Here is an 18,447-nt window from a genome sequence, read left to right as displayed (position 1 = left end):
GTGATCAAGAACAAATTAAAAAAATCAATTGGATGGATTATCCATATACTGAATTATCCTACGAGGAGCTCACCTGCATGACTGATTTATGTCGTACTATCAATAAAAGAATTTCTGCTCGTAAAAAAGGAGCTTTTCATTTCAACTATTCAAAGGAGGAGGGCATGATCTACATTAGTTCACCTATTGCCAATGAAAAGATTATTCTCAATGATAACTTAAAGGACGTTCTTGGCTTTAAGCTCAATATAATCAATGGTAGAAGTGCTGGAAACACTAATTTCATTTTTGCTGACTACCCACCTGCCTTCTCCACGGACACTTGTATATTTCTCTACGCTTCATTTGTGGAAACATCTCGGGTTGGTAATTCAAATGTTCCTCTCCTACGAGTTCTTGAACGAAAAACCAATCAAGAACATGTTCATCACTACAATATAAAGCATCTTCAGTATATTCCAGTAAACACTTCCTATTTGAAACTCTTTCAGTTAACACTAGGAACTGAATTGTGTAATTTTCTAGCAATTTAAAAAGGCTTAGCAGTGATTACATGTCCTTTTCGATCTATTTTCGACGAAGCCGGTACATTCACATAAAAAAATAAACAATAGAAGAATTCCATTTGTCTGACCAGATATCGAGTGTTATATTGGTGCTTTGAGTCCGCATCAAATAGACAATGGATTAGACTACTGCAAGGGGCATACTAAAATGTCTGGCTATGGTCTTGGTAGGTGGTTTACTTGGCCGTTTCATTCTGCACTACTCCTTGCCAGAAAATATCTTGTACTAGCTGCATCAAGTTTTGGTGCCTCCACACTACAAAACTGGAGGTCGGGCAAGAATTTGAAGGGGAGTGTTAAGGAAAATATTAGATCTTCAGGAAGAACCGTTGGTGAGCAATTAAAATCTCGACAAAATGGGGAGGGATTGAAAATGATGCGTTCGCGTCATTCACTCATCAGTCTCCACCCAGGCAGGAAGCAAATGACATCAAGAAGGACTTTGAGAAATAAAAGAACGAAGGCCAATAAGCAGCAGAAGAAGAAAAAGAAAAAGATTGTGAGATCAAAGAAGGATTTCTTCTCTTAAGATGACTTATCTCCCCCACAAGGAATCATAACCATCAATCAGTTCCTCATTGAATCTATTCAATGCTGAAAATGTTGATGTCAGGGCCAATTATAGCGACTAAGAAATCCGTTATCCCCAACAACCCCTCTCGAAACATATATCCTTCCAACAGTTTTCCAATGAAGACTATTTCATTCAATATTATTCTAAATTTCTAGATGTACATGTTGCGGCGAAAAAAAAGTCTTAAACGGAGATCCCAACTGATAACGATGGTCTCTTCTATGAAAACTGCATTCTACACAGCCTATTCAAACAAATTAATATATTTATTAATGGAACATTGGTGAGCACTAGCAATAATTTATCAAACTATGCAAGCTACATACAATTTATGATGATGACGCCAAAGGCGTACAAGGAGATGAGAGGACAATCATTGGGCTATGAATATCGAACAGATGTTGATACTGACGGTGAGTTGACTACTGCAGTGACCCAGGAGTATCATCTAGTTGGAAAATTAAATCATGAGATATTCAATATATCCCAATGGCTACCCCCCAATGTCAAGATTGACATAAAGTTACAGATGGCCCCATCGAATTTCATTTTGAGGAAAACACTTCCTGCAGCACCCGATTCAAATGTAATAATCACATCGGCAATTCTCAACGTCCGAAAACAACAAGTTATGAGCTCTGATGCATTGACAGTGGAAAAGCTAAGAGCCAATGGTAACAACATTAAACTTCTTGTCCCCCATACAATCACCAATCAACGTCACATTGCCACCGGCTCTCGTAGCTATAGCAATTCATCATTTATCAATGGAGAAATCCCATCAAAATTGGCTTTGGCCTTTGTGAAGAGTGGCTGTGTCGTTGGATCCTGGACTGAATCCCCCCATGATTTTAATTTTTTCGATCTATCTAGCATTGTGTGCAAAGTGAATGGTATTCCACTGTACACTATGTCATTTGACAAAAAATCCTATAGAACTCTGTACGAGTTGACCATGCAATCCCTAGATCATGACTCTCAACTATTTGAAAATGGAATAAAATTTTGGCTGAAAATTGTTTTCCAGCATACAAATAGCAGGCCAAACTATAAATTCTTAAAAAAACGAAAAAATTTAAAGTATGATTTTCTTTTTCCCTGAAAAGACTATGTCAATATAAAACGAACAGAAATTAATTAAAAAAACTGTTTCCAAAAAATAATTTTTTTCAAAAAAAAGTAAAGAACTCCATTAAACAAAAAATGAGCAAAATTAAAATCAAATAATCTACCAAGCGTGAAACTACCACAAATCAGCATTGATAAATAAATGAAACCCAAAACGAACAGAAATTACAATAAATAACCGAGTGAATCTCAAAACGAGCAGAAATTAACATAATTTTGGCTCAAAACCTTTATTCCTTCCCAAGGCCAGAACATAATTTGTACTTTACTGACAAAACTACAAATGAATGTGCATTGTCAGTTTAACATACATATACTAATATTTAGTAATCAATATGTTAATATTATTTGATTTATTAAAGTTATAAAAGCAATAACGTTTTTGTTGTTTCAGTAAAGTGCAAATTATGTTATGGCCTTGGGAAGTCATAGGGGGTTTAAGCCCTACTTATGTTAATTTCTGCTCGTTTTGAGTTTGACTCAGTTATTTATTTTTATTTTTGTTCGTTTTGGGTTTCATTTATTTATCGATGCTGATTTGCGGTAGTTTCCCGCTTAGCAGATTATCTAGAGCTAGTATAGAAATATATCTATAGAAATGAATTACATTTTTTTGCACAGTTAGCAGAGCACACTAAAGTTGAAGTAGCCTTAAACTGTGACTTGAAACGTTATAACTTGACCACTTCTTTCAAAAAAGAATTTCGGAGGGTTATTCCGTGTTGATAAGAAAAGAGGGTAAAGGTGCAGTTTAGTTCCTCCTGTAGTGTAGGGCGCAGGAGCCCTATGGTGAAGGTGCAGGTTTGTTCTCCCTTATAAAACAACTTATTCCAGCAGATACAAAGAAGAAGCCCATTTGCGGAATTCTGTGGGACCCCAAGGTCCAATACTAGTATCAGATCCTGCGAGTGGCAGTTTGCGCTCGTCAAGTTCGGGCTGTACCGGCCACATGTGCCCCAGCTAAACGACTTTTAAGCACGACAGGACTGATAGTGACTGCAAAAAGATCAATGGCTCCAGGCAGAGTGAACAAACTCACTTTTGTTACATCAATTGTAACTGAAGTGATGTAACCGATGATTTAAAATTTTTGGTGTTGTTAAGCCATGGTATCTGATTTGTATGCAGTGTTTTTTCGATGTTGTTATTTGTTTTTTTTTTTTTTCACTTCCTTTTCGTATTTATTTGATGAACAGGAGATGTTTGAACTTCAAACTTTGAAAGTTATACACAAATTATCCCAAATCATTAACAAGAAGGAAATGACTAAACACGGGATTTTATAGGAACAATGCGATGTTAAACATAAAACACATCATAGACTACACCGGGTCTAGTAGCCAGAACTAAGAATACGACGGAGTCTAGTTAATGGGTAACACAAGCACTGTCTGCATGGCCCAGTATATTCCGGTTTTGTCATGCTGTTCTCGTAAAGTTATTCCCAACTCATTGAAAATCTTTGAACAGATCAAGGTTGAACGGGCTTAGTGTCATCGAACTTTTATTATTATTTTTAATCAGAAAAATCGGCGCGCCGGTCTGAAAATCGGCGGCGCGCCGCCAAAAAAAAATAAAATATCACCTAATAAAATATCCCAAAAAAAAATAAAATATCGCCTACGCCGATACTGAATCACACATTCGCCGCCGTCATTTCGGCGTGGCGCAGCTTCGGGGACTAGTTGTGCCCATACATAAGAAGGGGGACAAATGCAGTGCCTCCAACAAGAGCTTTCAAGAGCTTAAATGTAACACCTGGTTTCTTAAAAATTTACTGGATTACCACTAATACTACTACTAACAACTCATCCCAACACCAAGCTGCCTAAGGCCAACACAGCTATGCATGCTCCTCCTCCATCACAATCAATTCAAAGTCTCCCTCTTTACACCATCCCAGGAACTTCCCATTTCCTTTAAGTCTTTATGACATCCTCTTACCCTAGACAAGGATGACCTGCTTTCCATTTAGCCCTAGACGGTTGGTCAAAAAGAACAATCTGTCATCCTTCATCCACAGAACATGCCCTAGCCATCTCAATCTTTCTTTCATTATAGCCCTAGAAAGTGGGATTGAACCTCATTTTTCATACAGCCTACTGTTTGAAATATGGTCTGTCAGCCAGGTACCCAGAACAATCCATAGGCAATTTCTCTGGAAAACATATAGCATATCTTCATCCACTTTTCAAAACGCCCATACTTCAGAGCCATATTTGACCACTGTCATCACTGTAGCTTCCAATATTCTAATATTGATGTGCAGACTTACCTTCCTATTATTCCAAACTTTTTTTGACTGTGAAAAAACACCCTGAGCCATAGCTATTCTACTTTTAACATCTTCACTGCTCCCATTGTCTTTACTAATAATACTACCAAGGTAAGTGAAGCTGCCCACCTAATTCCAGGGGATAGGCCTACAGGCTAAAGTACATCCCTGGAAGGTATCTTGAAGTACCTACCTCCATGCCTTCTCTCTAGACAAACCTGAAATTTGCCTCCATGACATTGAAATTTTGACAAAACAAAATTTTATCTTAATTTCCAATTATCAGTTTCTTTTTCTCTGGCTTTAGTTATGAAAATACAATTCATGTTGTTTGAATAGAATGTTAAGCCATATCAATATTTTTTTTTCTTCAAAATTTAGGAAATGTATTTGCAAATCTTTAAAACCTTATAAATTGGGATTGAGCAAAGTTGTGAAGCTGAATACAATTTTTTTGCACTTCATTTAAACTATTAAAAAGGGCACTAGCCACTCCAATTTCCAATTGAATGAGCCCTTTTCAAAGTTTCTACAACAACTCCTTCAATACAAAGTGTCCGGGCATGGAGAAAAAAACACACACACACATTGTGCTCACATTGTTCTTTACTTAGGCAGTGCTAGCACGCTGCCTATGATAATTGAGTTATGTGTTCATGTACTACCTGACAAAGTAAAGGCAAAAGCTCCAAATTTACTTGAAAATGCAGTTTCCATTATTTCTGCAGAATTTTAAGCTATATAGGCTAAGGGTAAAATTCTTGATGAGCTACTTTTTCCTATTTTGGAAAATGGTTAGGTTAGGAAAATGAAACTTTCAGTAATGAATCCAGAGCCAAAAAATGCTCTAGAAGGTATTGCCAGGTTAATATGTTAATGGTCTTCTGATTTTTATGTCTTAGAAATTTGCCTACTTGAATTTTTAAATATGCCTACCTGTTGGAATTTTGACAAAAAACACTATAACTTAACTTTTAGTTTTCATTTTCTTTGGTTGTAATTTTGAAAATGCAATCCCTGTTACTTGAGTAGAATTTCAAGCTATATCAATGAGTTTTTCCTAAATTTAGGAAATGAATGTGCAAATCTTTGAAACCTCATAAATTGGGATTGAGCAAAGTTGTGAAGCTGAAAATACTTTTCTCATACTTCATCTAAGCAGAAGATTTATTTTGCAAGGCTCTGGGTTTATTCCTGAGAATTCACCTCTTTCAACTAATTTGCAAGATAGACACAATCCCTTCAACTAGAATTTTACACAAAGAATAACATTCTGAATTAGCAAGGCTCCATTAACAACAACATTCTTGGCCATAGATAGCATGCTTCATTCTTACCAGAAAACTATTTGCTTGATTTTCAGGCTTGGCTTGAGTTTGGGGAAGGCTTATTCATGGCCTGTTCTCAAAACTAAACAGTTTAATAACAAAAGAGTAGTAGTCTACTCTTCAGTCCCAATTTTTTTTTTTTTTACTCATTGGCTTTATTTAGCATTATAAACCAATTATTAATGAGAATAACTACAGAACATAATGACAAACCCCAAAAATCAGCAAACAGTACTTGAATGATAAATGCCCTACTATTCAAGTTGCAAGAACATCAGGTAGGGCATATATAATGGAAGTACCCAGTAAACTTTTGCATAGCCTAGTACTATATCTGTCCCTGTTAGGGCTGGATGAAATCTGAATATGACAGCAGTGATTATTATATTTTGAAAGGATATAAATTTTTTTGGGATTTTTAATAGTTAGCTTGGTAGAAGATGAAAACACCCCTTGATGAACCTTTAATGCTCTTCTCAAATATACTAATCACTATAAACTGCCACTGCACATTCCTTTTTGAGCTCTTAAAGGTATCTTTGAAGTTGCACCTTGTTTCTTATTCTTTAGTGTTGAAAAACTAAGATAAAAATATGTAATGTACTCAGTTGACTGGTAAATATTGGGATTATTTAATAAAATCAAATCTAAAAGTGTAGGGACCTGACCCTCTCTAAAACAAGTAGGCTGATCAACCAGCTGAAATAGGTTTAGATCTGCTAAGGCATTTATTGTAATTAGTGCCAGGTTATTATTACCAATGAAGATCTGTCAATCCAATTTAGCATCAGGCATATTGAAGTTGCCCGTAAAAAAAACTGAATTAGGTGGTTTATTACACATTATAAATAGTAAATCAGCGAGAATTCTTTACGAGCCTTTGTTTCCTTATTCACTGGCTGAAAATTATCCTTGTCTGCTCTGTGTTCAAATTTGTTTTCCTTCATTTTATCTTACATCATGCATAGCCGTTGTGGTCTAAGAGCCTATCTAGGTCTCCTGAGGGATGCTACCCGTGAAGATCCATGAATTGATTGCTTTAAAAGGAAGCTCAGCAGACACAAATTTACGGAGAGAACCTAGGTAATTAGTTGACTAGTGGCATACCAGGTCCTAAGCTCTTAAGGACATTTGTTAATTCGATCTTAATTAGGCATTTAACACATAATCAATTTTGCCTAATATCTCAACTTTCTTACCCAAACCTTTTTAAATGAAATTAAAGGTATATTTCATATAGATTCATTTGAATGGAAACGTAAAGTTGCAGCAACTTTTTGTTGACTTCACCGACAGAATTGTTGCTGGAGCTATGGTTTTTTTTTATTATTATCAATTCAAGATTGTAGGTGTCAGCCCCTTAAATATTTTATGAAGATGTGTTGCGAGAATTGTTTTAAGCATAAGCGATGAAACAAGATGGCAGATGATAAATACGAAGTTTTGCAGCCCATTGGTTCGATTTTATCTCGTAGATACAGTAGGGGTAGAATGAGGAGCTACAACCACCCCACTCCAGAGAAAAAGACCAACATTTTACAATTTTTGTTAGCATTTTGAAATCACGTGATGGTTTCTGGAAAAATGCTTTTTTTTTCAAACATCAGCCTCCTCCGATTTTTTTTTGACTTTACCCACTCCCGAAGTCATTTCTACGTGCACTCTCAAGTAACCGAAATATTTCGTCAAAAGATGAAAACATAGACGTCAAAATATTATCGTTTTGGTTGATTTAATTTGGAATTAACCTACGACGAAATATACCCTTTCTTTGATGAAAATGGAAACTTTTCATTTTACCCATATAGAGAATTGCAAACAAAAACTAAATGGCATTGGATATTTTCCTTGACTGGTAAATAATGCAACCAGATACGCTACTACTTTGAAAAGACTGCAGAACAAAACTAGTTAGAATACAGATTTTATATCCAAATTTTTTATTTCATCTGGACTATATCTACAAAAAATTCCATAACTAAGTAAACACTAATAAAGGTACGACTTTATCACTGCAATAAAACGATGCTTCAAAAGATCAATACGATGGTATCTATGAGGGAATATGGCCCTTAAAAATAAGAAGAAATCGTCTTTTCATGCACTTGAACAGACCAACAAAATATTGCCTGGCATGGGAAAATATAATTCTCTAAAATACTAAGGACATTGAAAATAAAAAATTGAATTTGTTAGGTGGAAATTTACACAACCTTCTACGTCTTAGAAGACTAAGAGAAATCGGGAATTTAATTTGTAATGAAAAAGGCCTCCAAATGCTGTTATGCAGTTTAAGGTGTCAAATTAAAAAGAAATATGGATGAAAAACCGCAAAAAAAGCTAAAAACATATGGCACCAAACACATTATGAAGGTATACCTCTCCTTTGAAGGAGAGGTATACCTTCAGGACTTCTTCAGGAATTAACTGATTGGTAATGTTTGAATTTTTACGGCTGAAAAGAGTTGTCAAATTTAACTGGTTAGTTGTGCTTATTCACTTTCACAGTTCAGCGTGGCAACACTGACGGAAATGTGGTACTGCACTGCTCATTCCATAATTTTGAAACAACCACAAGAAAAATCTTAGAAAATCGTGGCGTTTAGGTATGAATAAACTTAAGATGGGGGGAGGGAAATAAAAAAAAGGCTTTTATTTTAATGTCCTTGGTACTTTAAGAAAAAGAGGAGAAAACGTAAAGCTGCCAAGGACGGATAAAACACTGGAAATATGTAATTCATGCATTAGTTCACATTCACACCTCTAGTTGAAATGTATCCTCAGTTTGTCCCTAATTAAACAATACCCTCAAATTATTTTTAGTGTGGTATAGGCCTATAGCAGAATTTAGTACCCTCATACCTACATGGTATGGTACCTTATCCTTACCGCAAGATAACAGCGGTAATTTGAATTTCATCATTTAGTACCTAAATTTCAGAATTTAGTACCTAACCTTACGTGGTTTGATACAGTAAAAAAAAAAAAAAAAAAAAAAAAAAAAAAAAAAAAAAAAAAAACAATTAATGAGGCCTGTAGTGAACTTTCGAGGATTTTAAGTAATAATTAACGCAAATATTCACCTTTAGGTTGGCACTAGGATTAAATCAAAATAAGGATCATTCTTTCCATAAGAATAACAACAAATCATACTCATGAAATAAGTTGAGAGGAATAAAGAGTTGTCGGGGTCTCAAAACAGACTCGTAGTCTCTTTTAGTCCAAAGGAAAAAAAAAAAAAAAAATCAGTCCCTGATTGAGGACTGCAAAAAATGATGAAACCCATGAGAACAGACATACAGAATCGCATAATACCTCAAGGCTGATTCAATAGTTTAAAACCAAAATATGTGCAAAAGGCATTGCCGCCACTATATTTGACTTTTAGACTTAACTTGTTTAGACTACCCTTTTCAATATAAATTTTTTAGTAGGCAACACAAAATAAATTTTGTCCTAATTTTCAGTTATTTATGATAACTGTTTTTACCGAATAAATTTAAGACCAACTCAAGTGCCTTGATGACAACACCTAAAGAAAGAAAAAAACAATGTCGTCAGTTATGTTTCATATTAACCGCAACATCTGGCATTGAAACAATAATCTAATCAATAATATGAATTTGTAAAAAGAAGCAACTTTTAAAAAATAGTTTAAAAGAAACACACAAATATGCCTAAAATAATATCAATACATGAACACTACAATGTCTGCAAGAAGACAATATCATCTTAAGAAAAGATTCAGTTGAAGGCGAAAGGACTGTTTTCCAAAAGAATAGAAGCAAACATATCCTATTGACTCTAGATGGAAATCGGAGCACTTGTGGCATGGTTTGGATCGATCCCCTACCCTTTCCTCACTGTAATCAACGGCTATAAATTTTTCACTTTACAAAAAATAATAAGCAGAGAGTTTATTTTTCATAAACTTTGACAAATACCACTTTGTAAAATTTGATACATAGTTTGATTTCCAAGAGTTATTATTTAGTCACATAAATTAATGGTGAAAGATTTTAGGTTAAAAATAGATGATGGACCCAAGGCCGTATCCAGGAGGGGGGTTAGGGGGTTTGATCCCCCTCCCCCAAATGTTTCTCCGACTCGTAAAAACGTGACACAAATGGATATAAACAAATTTTTGATGGGTTTTTCATAGTTTTTTTTTGTAAGCCTTCCAAAGAAAAAATTCCTTTGTACCCCCCCCCCCCCCGTAAACGATCCTAGATACAATCCCGGATGAAGCCTTACTTATCAACGCTTCACCAAAGTAGCGTCCGAGCAGAGAACTAAAACTCAATATATCTCACGTTCAGAAATAGAAAATATATTAAACTGACGTAAAGTATTTTTGTAAGCAGGATATCAATTGGGAGTTTTAGAATAAAAGCAAATTTTTCTTTTTTGCATAAAATTGCAAAAAAAGAAGAAAAAGTGTTATCTGGGAACTTTTTCCAGAACGACTAGCCCCCTTCCTGAGTGCAAGTTTGATTATATATTTCTTTTGATATATATATATATATATATATATATATATATATATACACACACACACACACACACACACACATATATATATATATATATATATATATATATATATATATATATATATATATATATATATATATATATATATATATATATATATATATATATATATATATATATATATATATATATATATATATATATATATATATATATATATATATATATATATATATATATATATATATATATATATATATATATATATATATATATATATATATATATATATATATATATATATATATATATATATATATATATATATACTTTTGATTTTAAACTAGTTGGAATATAAAAAATTCCAGATGTATTTATACTTTCAGAATTACTACTACACCTCAGGTTATCTGGGTTGTAAAACCAGAATTTTATGGAAAACCCAAATCGTTTATTATTTATTATAAATGTTCTAGCAACGCGTCGTTCTAACAAATGTATAAATTCTAGTATTGCTCTTGCAATGTGCGTTGAATCTCGAAAACTGTAAAATTTAACTTATGATTCCAACTAAATAAATGGTAATGTTTTTGGTAAATTTTAGTTGCTAATAATAATAAATAATAATTTCTCTTAGCAGTTTTTTTTACTTCAATATAATTATTTTCTATATGTTTCGACGAGTTCTCCATTCTTCCCCCAATAAATTCCAGCGCATGTGCTATTAAGAAGCTATAGGAAAAACACTAATTTTCATATACTAACAATATGACAAGTAAAGAAGCTATATCACAAAGCCTACGTATAAATCATTCAAAACAAAGAACAACTCCAATAATACGTCTATTGGCTACAAACGACAGACTTAGAAAATTTCCATAAGATCTTGAAAATTACAAAATTAGCATGAATGCTGCAAAACCCGTATCACATTTGGTACGTCCCTTTTCTAGTGCCATGGTTCCAGAAGTGCCAATTCATGAAAATATTAAGGGGGGGAGAGGGAGCGAGGATAATTTTCAATCTTGTAATGAAGACATAAGAAAGGAATTACCAAAAATCTATTAAGGAGGGGGGATGGTAATTTTTTTCCGATTCTTTTCAATGAAAATATCGATAAAAAGCTACGTTCCACTACCCCTTCCCCCAATTGGAGCCCTGATTAGTTCATCATCTCAGAACGCTTACTTGAACAATGAACAAACAGGAAACACACACTAAACTAATGGTAAGTTCAACCACACCGAAAATACCATTCTCCCAGTCGGTAAGAACAGTGGCTTTGAAAAACATCAGCATTTACCAATACAAAAGAAGATCTAACTGATCCCCTTTTCCGTTCTATTTTCACATTAACGTAAGCTTCAAAGAAAAATGCTTAACACGGCCGTAATAGGAATTATATCTTTCTGGTGCAAGGACAGTTTAGCATTAACCAGAAGAACTAGAAAAATCAAAACAAGTTTGAATCTAGTTACAGTTGCCAAAACGTATACTTTAGACATATTAATCAGTTGCATTTGTGCATTATTTAAAATTTCCGAAAGAGTGCCGAGATTTTTTTTATTATTTATTTATATTTTTTTTATTAGACAAATTTAAACAAGCTCAAATCGACTGCAATCTTAATCTATTAAAATTTTCACATATATTTTTCATTCGATATTTAATAGTAAGACAGTTTCTTTAGACACAAGCTAAGCTTCAGTGAAACTAGGCTACAGATTATCTGGACTAGAGCAATTTTATAAAAGCTATATTCAAATTTAGTGTGGTGTGTTTAAATTAAATTTATTAAAATTATGGACTTATTTGCTTTGGATTGAGCTTGAGATTTTATTTAAGTGGGCTAACTCTTTTCTAAACTAGATAATTCACTGAGTTTAATTTCAATATATTAAAATCAGATTTAAATGAGAGTTCTCAGTTGCTTTGGCTCCCACCTAAAATTTTCAGAAAAATGGCGTATTCTATTGTTTAAAAGCTTTTTTACGGACCACGAAACAGTTCAGGCTAGAATGTACAGGCGAATTCAATCAAATTTGCCCTTTCAACAGACCATGAAATAGTTCGGGCTAGGACATACAGGAAAATTCAATCAAACTTTGTTTGCAACAAAGCCAATCTACACGAACCTTCTCCGAAAAACTGGGCCATCTACTTTTGACTCAATTTGAAGAAAAATTAAAGAAGAGGTAAAAGAATATACGTGCAATACAATTTTTATTTTGATTCTTCGATGATTTTGCTAGGTTTTGTGATTTTTTTTTTGCAAGACTGGACGACGTTAGTTGTTCTTGGAGACAATATTGAGTTTTCTCTCATATCAGCTTCCAAGGCCCTTATCAATGCATCGAATTCTTCATAAGGAACAGGAACGCTGGTTGTTCTCCAAGAGGGGGGGGGGATGACTAATAAAAAAGTTAGGGTGGAGTGTAATATATGTGCTAATTTTAATAAGAGGTGCCCAAAAATTCAAGAAAAGTTAGGATATCGTAAGGGAGAGGCGAGGCCGTATTCCCTCCTCCTACTGCATACGTCTCTGATAAGGGATACAATATGCAGTTTTGAGAGAAACTTGTTTATTTGGGGGGCCAAGGGCAACTCCTGACAACTATTGGTAACTTACTGCAGGACCAGGACAACCCTGGCCCACTCTGTTAAGGGCTTCCTGCTTTAGTCCCTCCCGAAAATGTCCTAATCAAATAATTTTTTAGGCCACACTGCCTTTCCCTTTAAAAATAAAATAAATTAAAAACCTATAAATTACAGGCAAAACTTTAGATATGACAGATAAAAAAAGTATACACTAACAAAAGCCAAACTGCTTTGGCTTCATGTCCGAAAGCGTTTATCAACGAGAAAAGAAAGACCAGTTTGAACATTAGAACATCCTTAGAATTAAATAAAGGAAAAAACACTGCATAAAAAAAAAACTTTTGCCATATTACACTTGTGTTCTATTTATGCTTATATCTTATATGTGTTCGTTGTTTAGTCTTGATTTCCCGTTGATAACTGGACATAAAACTGAAATAGTCAGACACCTTTTAGTTTACTTTTCGCTATCTTATTTAAAAGTTTTACCCCATTATTTATATATTTTCATTTCATTCTATTTATAGAAGTTCTTACTCCTCCTATGTTTCAGCTGTTTAGTCTTGTTTTTCCTTTTTTTCGTTGATAAAGGCTTCTGGACATTAAGCTGAAATGTTCAGACACCTTTTTGGTTATTTTTTCATGATCTTAGCTAAAAGCTTTACCCCATTAATTACATATTTATATTTCATTTATTTATAGAAGTTCCTAATTTCCTTATGGTTCAGCGGTTTAGACTTGTTTTTCCTTTTTTTTTCGTAGATAAAGGATTCTAGCCATTAAGCTGAAATATTCAGATACCTTTTTGTTTATATTTGCACAGTTTTAATTAAAAGCTTTAAACACTATTTATACAAATTCATTTGGTTCACAGACATTTCTACTTTCTTTAAATTTCTTCTCATGATCTCTTCCCGCTCTATTCAAAAAAGTTCTGCACTGTTCTTTGGCCCCAGTGCAATTGTCAAAAAGCACGATTCTGCCGATTTTTGGCGAAAAAGCAAGATTGCCAAAGAGCACAATCTTGCAAGATTGCCAAAGAGCACAATTTTGCAAGATTGCCAAAGAGCACAATTTTTGGGAGCCTATCATGCTTCATATGTAAAAGATGACCAAATTATTTTAACCTTTATATTATCATATCAAATTGAAATAGGCATTCAAAAATAGCTCTGAAATAGGGTAGGTTCCAGGAGGCATTATGAATAATAATTAAATATTTATTATTACTTCTGTTCCAAAACATAGATAATAGAATAATTTGGGCAGGCGATTCTATGCATTATACGTGTAGAAAGAACTATAACGTTATTGTTTGTACCATTATGAACACGTATGGGGTTGAGTTTCTAGTTATTAGTCATTTTAGGGGGAAGCTAATAATAAATGACTAATTAGTATAATTAATGATGATTCTCTTCTGGAACGCTGTCTCAGACAATTGTTGTTTTACACTAGATGCAAGTCGAAATGGGACTACCAATAAATTTCAAATTCAGCGTAATGAGTCAAATTTCTTTAGGAAATTTTCTAAGTTTACTATGACAACATTTTAAAAACAGTTTATATGTTAGAAGAAAAGAAAAAATCAGAAGCCCTTTCTTCGTGCCATTTTTAGCTACATTGTGCCAAGTGATAAAGAAGCGAGTCGTACAAAAGAAGCGAGTAAAGGTACAAAAAGACACCTTAGTAAAAAAAAATAGATGGCAATCCTTTTTTACTCATCTATTCTTTCCATGTCAATGAAGTACGACTAACTATGACTATCGAGTTTCCAGATTTAACGAGCATGAACAGTGGCGGATCCAGAGACTTTAGAAGAAGGGAGGCGCATTTCTTTTTCTAAAACTTTCTTATGGGTTAGTTAAGAATGTTTTCAAAAAACTTTACTTTTCAGAAATTTGGTGATTTTTAAAGGAAAAACGAAAAAAAGTTTTTGCGTTAGAAATCCCTGTTATGTTGGATAGTTTTTAGCAGTGTGGATAGAATCATTTCTTTGCCTTGAGAGGTTTGTTCTATGCAAGTTTGATAATGTAGTATCACACTTCACAGGAAGCTTTATTTAAGGGGACTTAAAATAAAATTTGGGTCAAAAATTGGCTGTTTTGCCCCCGACCCCTTTAAAAATTAACTGATACCTCCTCTTAGGATAAAGATCTATGGTGCACCTAATACAGCGTGGACTGCGCAAACTTACCCAACCAGGACTCTGCCCGTCCTAATTTCACTTGACCAACTTAGCTAAACTATGAAGACGTGGCTTCAGAGTGGCAAACCCATTTTTCACTATTCACTGCGTAGTTTATACGCATATAAGATAATCCTGTCCACATTTTAAAAAGAGAATTCATCCTAATCGTAATTTTCACTGTGTATATCGTCTACGTCATAATCACCAACCATAGCACGCTGAAGCATGTCGAAAAAATACAGATCATCATCTTCACCGTCATCACTGTCCATCGAATAACCTAAAAAAAAAATAAGTTAAAAAATCTGAGACAGGTACAGAGAGGGGAGAGATAAAGGGAAAGAGACAAAAATATAGAAAGAAGAAGAAGGGAGAGAGAGAGAGAGAGAGAGAGAGAGAGAGAGAGAGAGAGAGAGAGAGAGAGAGAGAGAGAGAGAGAGAGAGAGAGAGAGAGAGAGAGCGAGAGAGAGAGAGAGAGAGAGAGAGAGAGAGAGAGAGAGAGAGAGAGAGAGAGAGAGAGAGAGAGAGAGAGAGAGAGAGAGAGAGAGAGAGAGAGAGAGAGAGAGAGAGAGAGAGAGAGAGAGAGAGAGAGAGAGAGAGAGAGAGAGAGTGTGAGAAAGAGAGGGAGAGAGAAAAAGGGGGAGGGAGAGACGGAGATAGAGAGGGGGAGAGAAAGTGGGAGAGAGAGGGAGAGAGAGAGGGAGTGAGAGAGAGAGAGAGAGAGAGAGAGAGAGAGAGAGAGAGAGAGAGAGAGAGAGAATGAAAGCAAAATATATAAACAACTGGTATCACTTTTAATTAAGACGTGAAGCGTCAGTTGTATGGGTCTCAAATGCCTTGACAAACATTTCGTGGTATAACAAATCTTAAGAAAGACGTGACGCGGCTCAATAGTAACCGAAACTCTAAAAAACAGAATTTTGATACCAATAGATACATCAAAAGAATCGGATTTTTATGCTGATTTCAAATATATATATGAGTTTCATCAAATTTATTGTTTACCCATCAAAAGTTACGAGCCTGAGAATATTTCCCTTATTTTCGGAAAAGGGGTAATAACCCCCTAAGCACCGGCGTATCCAGGGGGGATCCCCCCTCTTAGACGGGCTGTAATTTTTTTGTTTTTTTACTGCACTTACGGAGGTCTGCATTAACGCATGTTTTAACTACTGTAACTAGACTCTAAAACCTTTTTACATTACGTTCATTCCCCAGCTTTTTCTCCTCCGCCGTTTCCTCCTCGAGTATTTCTCACCTCATAGCATAGGAACAGTTTGCCCGGTAAATTTTTGCTAGTTCTCACCAGTCGCCTTCCTGTTCGAGACGCAACGCAACCGGTTCTGAATGTTCTGAGATGTCAAAACATTCTGAGATGTACTGATGATTTGCTGCTATCTTCCATCAAAAAGATCTCTAGCATATGCGGTCAACTTCTTGGCTTAACCGTGCTGTCTACCAGCGCAACGCTTGTTTTGGTAGAAACACATGTGTGGAGGAGTAGATGGCTTCGGGCTAAAAGAGAAGGAGGTGATTTTCCTTGTTCAGCGGAAGAGATCTATATTCTTATGTTAGCTTACTTCTTGTTATTTTCATATCTCTTCTAGTGAGCATGGCATCTGCCGAGCGTAGCTTCTCAACTTTACGCAAACTGCAAACTAGACTCGGTGGTTTGGCCCTACTTAATGTGCACCGTGACATCGATATCAGCATTGACAGGGCAATCGACAGGTTTGCGAACAGTGGACCCGGGAAGCTTGAATTTTTCTTGTAAACAAAATTTCGAGGAGGGGGGGTGTAGACCCCCTACTCCCTCCCTGGATACGGTCTATCTGAGGGGTATGTTTGGCCCCTATCTTTAAGAATTTATACACAAAAAAATATACTTTCATAAAGATGGAAAAGGTTCTTTACAAAGGAGTTATAAAGACAAATGTATAAGAGGCACTAGTTTTTATATAATACAGCCATCAACCATCTCCCAGCAATCTTGCGGTATCCTGCTAGCGCTATTGCGAAACAAGTTCAAACCTAACAACCTATATAATGCTAATAATTACAGCAAAATGTTTTTTTTTTTTACCTATGGTTAATTACCATAGGTACCATTGGTGGTACCACCAATTTACCATTGGTGGTGAATGGAGCTCATCCGGAAGGATACAAACTTGTTTGCTGACCACATGGGGCTTAAACCCTTAGCCAATCGCTCCGAATAGGGCCACCCCAACCTCATGGGTGCGGGTGGAGCCCACCCCAGGGTTTCTTAATCAGAACCCAGGCCTATGTGCGGTTGGGCTTGCGACCCTCCTCCTGAAAATAATTGCAATGAAAAGAAATGAAACTCAAGTCTAGGATCTTATTGGTTTTAATTTATTATGACTTCAGCACGCCCCTGGACATCCTTTGAACCTTGCTGACCAAGGTGAGTTGAAAATAGCCACCTGGAATGTTTTAACCATGAATAAACCAAGATCCAAAGACCTTCTAGGGTTAGAGATGTTAAGATGTGGGATTGACATACTTGGAATGACATGAACTCATTTGACGGGAACAGGCGACGAAGAAATCGCCAGTACAGGTCACAGGATGATTTGGTCAGGGCAAAACTCTTGTAGAAGCAGCAGTGTAGGCCTGCTCCTAAATAAGAAGGCAAAGAAATGCCTCATACCCCACAACCCAATATCGGATAGACTACTCACTGCTTGCTTCAACCACAAGCATGGGAAGATGTCGGTTATTGTGTACTACGCACCAACGAATGTCTCCCCTGAGTTCGAAAAAGACAATTTCTAATCAGCTCTGACATCTGCTCTACCCCGGATTTCCCCTCACGATGTTTTGGCTGTGGTGGGTGATTTCAATGCAACTTTATCAAACCCCAGCGGGGCTTATAAATCTGTAGTTGGACCGGTTACCCCTGATTCGTTGAATGAAAATCAGACCCGACTCCTCCAGCTGTGCCCTATGCACGAATTGGTCGTTGCCAACGCCCTGTTTCACAGGAAAAACATCTATAAGCCAACATGGTATAGCAACGATGGGCGAACGCAGAAGGTGATTGACTACATCATAGTCAACCAAAGATGGCGCTCATCGCTTACGAATTGTAGAACATATCGTGGCACTGAGATAGGGAAAGCAGACCATCGATTAGTCGCTGCGAACTTCCGATTACGTCTTAAAGCCCAGCCTTCAGAACGGCGCCAGCCAAAATTAGACACCCAGAAACTAAGAATTGGGGCATTCCACCAAACGTACTCAGTTGAAATTCAGAACAGGTTTGAATGCCT

At 35.6% G+C, this 18,447-nt stretch overlaps 1 protein-coding gene across 2 annotated transcripts in view; it reads left to right on the top strand.

The window, feature by feature from the left end:
• LOC148954892 (uncharacterized) overlaps nucleotides 1-18,447 on the top strand; it is a 415,568-nt gene that overhangs the window by 269,426 nt on the left and 127,695 nt on the right. The gene's annotated exons all lie outside the window — the stretch shown is intronic.

Source organism: Artemia sp. Qi Xiang Cuo, chromosome 2 (genome assembly GCF_049724085.1).
Source record: "Artemia sp. Qi Xiang Cuo chromosome 2, ASM4972408v1, whole genome shotgun sequence".
Classification (NCBI taxonomy): Eukaryota; Metazoa; Arthropoda; class Branchiopoda; order Anostraca; family Artemiidae; genus Artemia; species Artemia sp. Qi Xiang Cuo.
This window is presented reverse-complemented; position numbering and strand designations above follow the sequence as displayed.